This window comes from Eleutherodactylus coqui, chromosome 5, assembly GCF_035609145.1.
Source record: "Eleutherodactylus coqui strain aEleCoq1 chromosome 5, aEleCoq1.hap1, whole genome shotgun sequence".
NCBI lineage: Eukaryota > Metazoa > Chordata > Amphibia > Anura > Eleutherodactylidae > Eleutherodactylus > Eleutherodactylus coqui.
The window spans coordinates 195024814-195031785 of record NC_089841.1 but is presented as its reverse complement, the minus strand read 5'-3'; the positions used below and the strand labels follow the sequence as shown (position 1 = coordinate 195031785).

The window sequence follows — 6972 nt, the reverse complement described above, 5'->3', positions numbered from 1 at the left end:
ACCGAAAGGCTTGCAAAACAAATTTGCATGCTTTAATTCATGTGCAGAAGTCCGTGCTTCACTGTGGCAGGCTTGATTTGTGGATCTTCCACCCGCGCAGATTCCACAAATCAGATCCGCCCATGGACATTGGGCCTAAGGGCTCCTGCTCACAGGCTGATATTTGCTGCAGAATCCTCGTCGGCATCCGCACCGCGAATCCGCAGCAAATACCACACATTACTTACTAAGGAGATCCGCTGCTTCCTCCACATGAGCGGAAATCAATTGCGATTTCCACTCGCGGAGGAAAAATCGCAGCATGCTCTATTTTTGTGCGGATTCTGCACGAACAGCTTCCATTGAAGTCAATGGAAGCTGGCCCGTCCTCAATGAACATTGCAGATAGGTCGTGGATTCCACGTGATCGCCTGGCGATGGTGCGGGGAAAAGAAAAATTAAAAAAATCTGTACTGCACATGTGCGATGACGAGCCACCGGATCTATCCACAGCGCATATTCTCCGGTGAGAGAGCAGGTACGTGCGGGGGCGCCGCTGCTACCAGAGCTGGATTCCACTGCGATATTCTGCATGCGGAATCCGGCTCTGCAGTCGCAGGAGGTCTAATAAAGGGTGCCTACTGAAATCAGTTGGGGCACCACAGGTTTCAGGTACTTCGAAGCAAAGCATCTTACTATACACGGCTCTCAGCTTCAGCCAATAGAATGTTTTTACTAATGTAGGATAAAACAGGAGGTTTAGTCAATGCCAGCAATTTAAAGCTCCGATCTGTGTTCTTTTGGTTGCTAGGACAGCCCTGTTTACTCAGCAAATCATTACTAATTCATGGGCCATCCCACAAGCAATGGCTTTCTACCCGGCAGAGCTCCCATTCTGTTTTGTTACATCCTCTTATGTACAGAAACTTCTTGTTTTTCTTACTAGGGTATATAAAGCTGAGGACCGCCCACAGCTCCCATACAAGGAGGAATGTAGAAGCTGAAAACAGGTAGGGAAAGCGCTTGTATGTAGTGTGCCATATAAGTGCTGTCCTGGGTGCTTTCATATGCAGTTTACGGTAGTTTATTTTTATATTGTCTCTACTGGCTTTAATTAGATTGTAAGCTCTTTGGACTATGAACCTTCCTTTATTCTCAGTTTGCACATTAAAGGCGCACTAAAGTAACCCATACATGTTAGAGTGGTCAGCACACCCTGTCATTTCTGACTAGTACACCAGTTATCTATGTGTATGGGGGCTAGCAGACTCCTTAGGGCATTTCGGGGTCAGGGGCTTTTAGCCATTGTTAACTTTTGTGGATAATGTCTAACCAAAGTTATGCAGAGTCACAGACATCTACTTACCTCCCCAGAGAAATGACCACGCACATTGGCTGGAGTCTAAGCATTTTCGTGGGCAGATTGGAGGTGATAGCTGCTGTCTTATGTGTATTATGGGGTGATAGCTGCCGTCTTATGTGTGTTATGGGGTGATAGCTGCCGTCTTGTGTGTTATGGGGTGATAGCTGCTGTCTTATGTGTATTATGGGGTGATAGCTGCTGTCTTATGTGTGTTATGGGGTGATAGCTGCTGTCTTATGTGTATCATGGGGTGATAGCTGCCGTCTTATGTGTATTATGGGGTGATAGCTGCTGTCTTATGTGTGTTATGGGGTGATAGCTGCTGTCTTATGTGTGTTATGGGGTGATAGCTGCTGTCTTATGTGTGTTATGGGGTGATAGCTGCCGTCTTATGTGTGTTATGGGGTGATAGCTGCTGTCTTATGTGTGTTATGGGGTGATAGCTGCCGTCTTATGTGTGTTATGGGGTGATAGCTGCTGTCTTATGTGTGTTATGGGGTGATAGCTGCTGTCTTATGTATATAGCTTATCCACATTTGTCAAGTTTTTCCCCTGTTATCAGCATTTCTAGCAGAAGAAACTGATTGTGGTATTTGGCAATATACAACAACAGACAATATATAATAACTGACAATATATAACTGACAATATACACAACTGATAATATATAACAACTGACAGCTGGACTATAACATTGTGCCTGTGGATGATACTGGAAGCTATTCTGACACTTCTCTAAGCGCTGCCTGTTGGTGTAGTGCGCTTCCATAGGGTGATGGCCGGGAGGAGAATACTAGTGACTTTTGGCACATATACTTTGTATCCTATGGAATTTCTTCTGTACATTGGCTATTGCTGATTGCCGGGTCCCTCACATTGCCGACCCCCCTGCCTCCTCGCCGCCCCGTGTGTAGGGGTATCACACGTGTCTATATGGCCGCCGTCCCCATATACATCTTGGAGGCACCTGACGTTACCGCATTCCCAGGGAGATTTGCCGGCACTATAGCATGTTCTCGTGGGATAAGAGGCTTTCCCCGTCGGTCCATATACAGGCTATGTGGGAGGGTGGCCCCGGGGGTCGCCGGCACTTTCTCCCCGTCCCCCTCCCCCACTGATAAGAAATGCTTTCTCCACAACTCTGAGAATCCGCTGAGTGATCTTGTCTTCTTTCGAAATCCTGTTGTTTCTGTACCTTGCCCTCCTCCTCCCTGCAGGCTGCTGTACGGGCTGCCCTCCTCTCCTCAGCCTCTTCAGCCAGGGCGGCCGGCGGCAGCAGAAGGCATCCAGGAGCTGTGAGTGCGACCCCCACACCCCACCATCCCCTCAGGACCAGGCATAGCCCACTGACCTGTCACCCTGCAGCTCCACACACGGGGCATGTACCCCTCATTTACATCCACTTATGTACCCCTCATATATACACCCACTAATGTACCCCTCATATACACTCACTAATGTACCCCTCATATACACCCACTAATGTACTCCTCATACACACCCACTAATGTACCCCTCATATATACACCTACTAATAATGTACCCCTCATATAACCCACTAATGTACCCCTCATATACACTCACTAATGTACCCCTCATATACACCCACTAATGTACCCCACATGTATACATCCACTAATGTACCCCTCATATAACCCACTAATGTACCCCTCATATACACCCACTAATGTACCCCTCGTATACACCCACTAATGTACCCCTCGTATACACCCACTAATGTACCCCTCGTATACACCCACTAATGTACCCCTCATATACACCCACTAATGTACCCCACATGTATACATCCACTAATGTACCCCTCATATAACCCACTAATGTACCCCTCATATACACCCACTAATGTACCCCTCGTATACACCCACTAATGTACCCCTCATATACACCCACTAATGTACCCCTCATATACACTCACTAATGTACCCCTCATATACACCCACTAATGTACCCCACATGTATACATCCACTAATGTACCCCTCATATAACCCACTAATGTACCCCTCATATACACCCACTAATGTACCCCTCGTATACACCCACTAATGTACCCCTCATATACACTCACTAATGTACCCCTCATATACACCCACTAATGTACTCCTCATACACACCCACTAATGTACCCCACATGTATACATCCACTAATGTACCCCTCATATAACCCACTAATGTACTTATATACACCCACTAATGTACCCCTCGTATACATCCACTAATGTACCCCTCATATACACCCACTAATGTACCCCTCATATAACCCACTAATGTACTCATATACACCCACTAATGTACCCCTCGTATACATCCACTAATGTACCCCTCATATAACCCACTAATGTACTCATGTACACCCACTAATGTACCCCTCATACACACCCACTAATGTACCCCTTATGTACATCCACTAATGTACCCCTCATGTACACCCACTAATATAACCCATATATACACCAACTAATGTACCCCTCATACACACCCACTAATGTACCCACAGTCCCCCCACATCCTTGTCATCATGAGAGCTATTCCCCTGCCTCGCTGTCAGTGGCACCCCAACATTACCACATAACCGCTACCCCCCTACACTCTTGTAATGACCCTCTTAAACCACAACGCACAGTCAGTATCCCCACAACCCCCATATCTCCTCACAATGACTAGACCTATCCCATAACCCCCATCATCATCCTGTACCCCCATACTACATACACACCACTCTTATGTGTTCACAGTGGACATTGCTATACAATAAGCTTATTATATATGTAGCTGATGCCTTGTGTGCAGCAATGTTCCATTACAGGTTCCATCCAGACTAGGATCTATAACGGACAGATTAGATATAAGGAGATGTGTAGAAGAATAAAATGGTGTAAAGTGCAATTACCGCTGGATCTATGGGATCCCGTCATAGCTGTAATCTGATTGGATCAGAGCTCTCCATTATGGGCTATTAGAGGTTTTGATGATGTTAAAATTGAAATGTGGATATTGTAATTTTTGTTGCTTTTTTATCTGATGAAATGCAATGGGCACTCAAAGTATCGGGGTGATTGGGGCGAGAATCTGGGGGTGTAAACCCCGCTGTATGTGACTCATTGGGGATTAACTAGCATTTATACAATCATTAATAGGCATTTTATTGTATTGAGGAATGTGTCCGCGGCCCACATAGAATTACAGTGCAATCAGTAATCAGCCTTGATTAGTACCAGGGGAAGTGCCAGGGTCACCGCTCTGGGTAGACGGCTTGTTTATAACTCTGGAAGTACTTAGCAGGAAATACATTGTTCTCATCTGCCGGGCACTGACGACCGCTCGCTACAATGCCATTTACTTATTGAAGGTGAAGCTGCTTGTTTAGGCTTCTTTTATCAAGTAAGGACTAAACAGATTAGCTATAAGGCCTCTTTCAGTGTTTTGAGTGCTTATTTGTATGATAGCCCTCTTGTGAAAAGCCATCCCTATGGGCCATTTACACGTAACGATTAATATCGCTCAAAACTCGTTCAAGCAAACAAATCTGAATGTTAATCGCGCAGTGCTAATCAAAAAATCACTCACTATTCGTTTGCAAGTCGTTATACCTGACATTTGTTGTTATACCTGACTTTCAGGGTGCGTTCACACAAGTGCATAAACGGCGCGTTTTTGCGCCCAATCGTATATACGTGACCATCTGAGGCGTTGGTTTCGAATGTATTCGTTCGCACGGGCGATTTTACAGCGTGTAAAAACTGCAACCCGAAAAAAACACGGAACATACGCGACCGAAATACGCGCCAACGCATATTCAATGGCCGAAAAGATAGTTTGCAAAGTAGGAACAAACGATAATACGCTTTCTAGCTCTGGTCATGATCGCCGAAAAACGTTCTTTCTGGCGATTATACGCTGCGCACGTGCGAACGTAAATACGCCTATGCTCGTGTGAATGCACCCTCAGTTAGCATAAAAACTATCATTGGATCGCGGGCTTGTCGTTCCGTGTAAACGCTCCCCGCTCAGCGCAGAGCGAGAAGCTAGCGAGAGCCCAGCGAAGTCTGTCTAAACACTCTGCACAAGTGCTGATGACCTTAGCGGTGACGTCTGCACTTGTGCAGTTCTTTATCCGACTGTCGTCCCGTGTAAAAGAGCCATTCGTCTCTAAATAGTCTAAAGCCCCATTTACACGGGATGAGCTGTCAGGCAAACAATGCCCGACAGCATGTTGCAGTGGTGCTCGCTCCTGTGCTGTTACACAGGACCAAGTATCACTAGCATCGCTCAGAGCGTGGCCAGCATGGAGGCGGAGCGGGCCGGGGAGCGCTCTCCTCCCACCTGCCTTCATTCACTGTAAGCAGTAGTTCAGCACTGAACTGCTGCTATTTATGTTGAACGGCTCGTTGTTCTATTTTTTTACATGCTGAAACTGAACGACTCTCATCTATTCGTTAAGTTGCTGCAGGCATTTAAACAGGACGACTATCGTTCAAATTCCCATGGGAGTTTGAACAACTCTGGATGATAATCATCCCCAGTAAATGGGTCTTAAGACTTCCTGTCCTGTAGAGAGAATTTCACACAGTCATCTCATTATCATCACAAGCAGGATTACAATGAGGGGTAAACACATCTATATAGATAACCCAAGATTCAGCATTCACAATAGGTGATGATTACAGTTTATCTACTCCCCCTCCCTGCTCAATGACCTCTGCAGAGGTCACAGAACAGACCTAGAACAGTCTTCCATTGAAGTCAATGAGTCCCTTTTTGTCCTTTGGGTGAACCCTCAAAGCATATCTCTAAGCAGAATCGCAACCCCCATAGTGATGCATAAGCAGTAAAATTAAAAATCTACAATTGGAGACTAAAAACAGAAAAATGAAATATGTTTCAGTAGAAAAAAATATGGAATACATTCCCTTTAAGAGTGCTTCCACACGTGCGGAATTATGCAGCAATTCACATCAAAAGACACGACTTAAAGGGGTTTTCCAGTGAAATACTATTGATGACCTATCATCAGGGTAGGTCATCAATAGCTGATCGGCTCGTGTCCGCCGCTCAGGACTCTGACCAATCAGCTGAGCAGGCGCATGCTGTCAGCACGCAGTAACACGCGGAAACGGAAGCCTTCGCTGACCTCTGTGTAGTGGCCGGTGCTTGTATCTGCAGACATGGCTCTCATTGATTTCAATGAAAGCCGTGCCTGCAGTTACAAACGCCGGCCCCTACACAGCCATGGATGCCATCTTGGTTCCTGGCTTCTGTATAGGGGTTTTCCCAGGACTTAAAATTGCTTTGTCCTTCCTGGTTGCTGCTGACAAGGACATGTGATCACTGCAGCCAATCACTGTCCACAGCAGTGACCTTCTATAGCCAGTGATTGGCTGCTGCAGTCACATGTCCTGTTCAGCAGCACTCGGAAGGATAGAGTGCTTATGAAGTAATTTTATGCAACGGGAAAACCCCTTTAAGGCATGTTCACATGGGGTGGAAACACTGCGGAAATTCCACAGCAATTATGCACAAAAACATACGTCAAAATCCGCACCATAGGATTGTGTGAATGGCCGATTTTAGTAACTCCATTGCTCCCCCTCACCTTGGAATACATAGTGCT

General features: G+C 46.0%; 1 protein-coding gene across 2 annotated transcripts in view; it reads left to right on the top strand.

Moving 5' to 3' along the window:
* The first annotated feature begins 905 nt into the window (after window positions 1-905).
* Window positions 906-6972, top strand: part of SLC7A7 (solute carrier family 7 member 7) — a 29639-nt gene continuing 23572 nt past the window's right edge. Inside the window, exon 1 of one of the 2 annotated variants that reach the window (XM_066603946.1) lies at window positions 906-989. The gene's annotated coding sequence lies outside the window, so the exon portion shown is untranslated. Of the gene's footprint in view, window positions 990-2533; window positions 2638-6972 lie in introns of those variants that run through there. The other variant, XM_066603947.1, reaches the window with a different exon arrangement.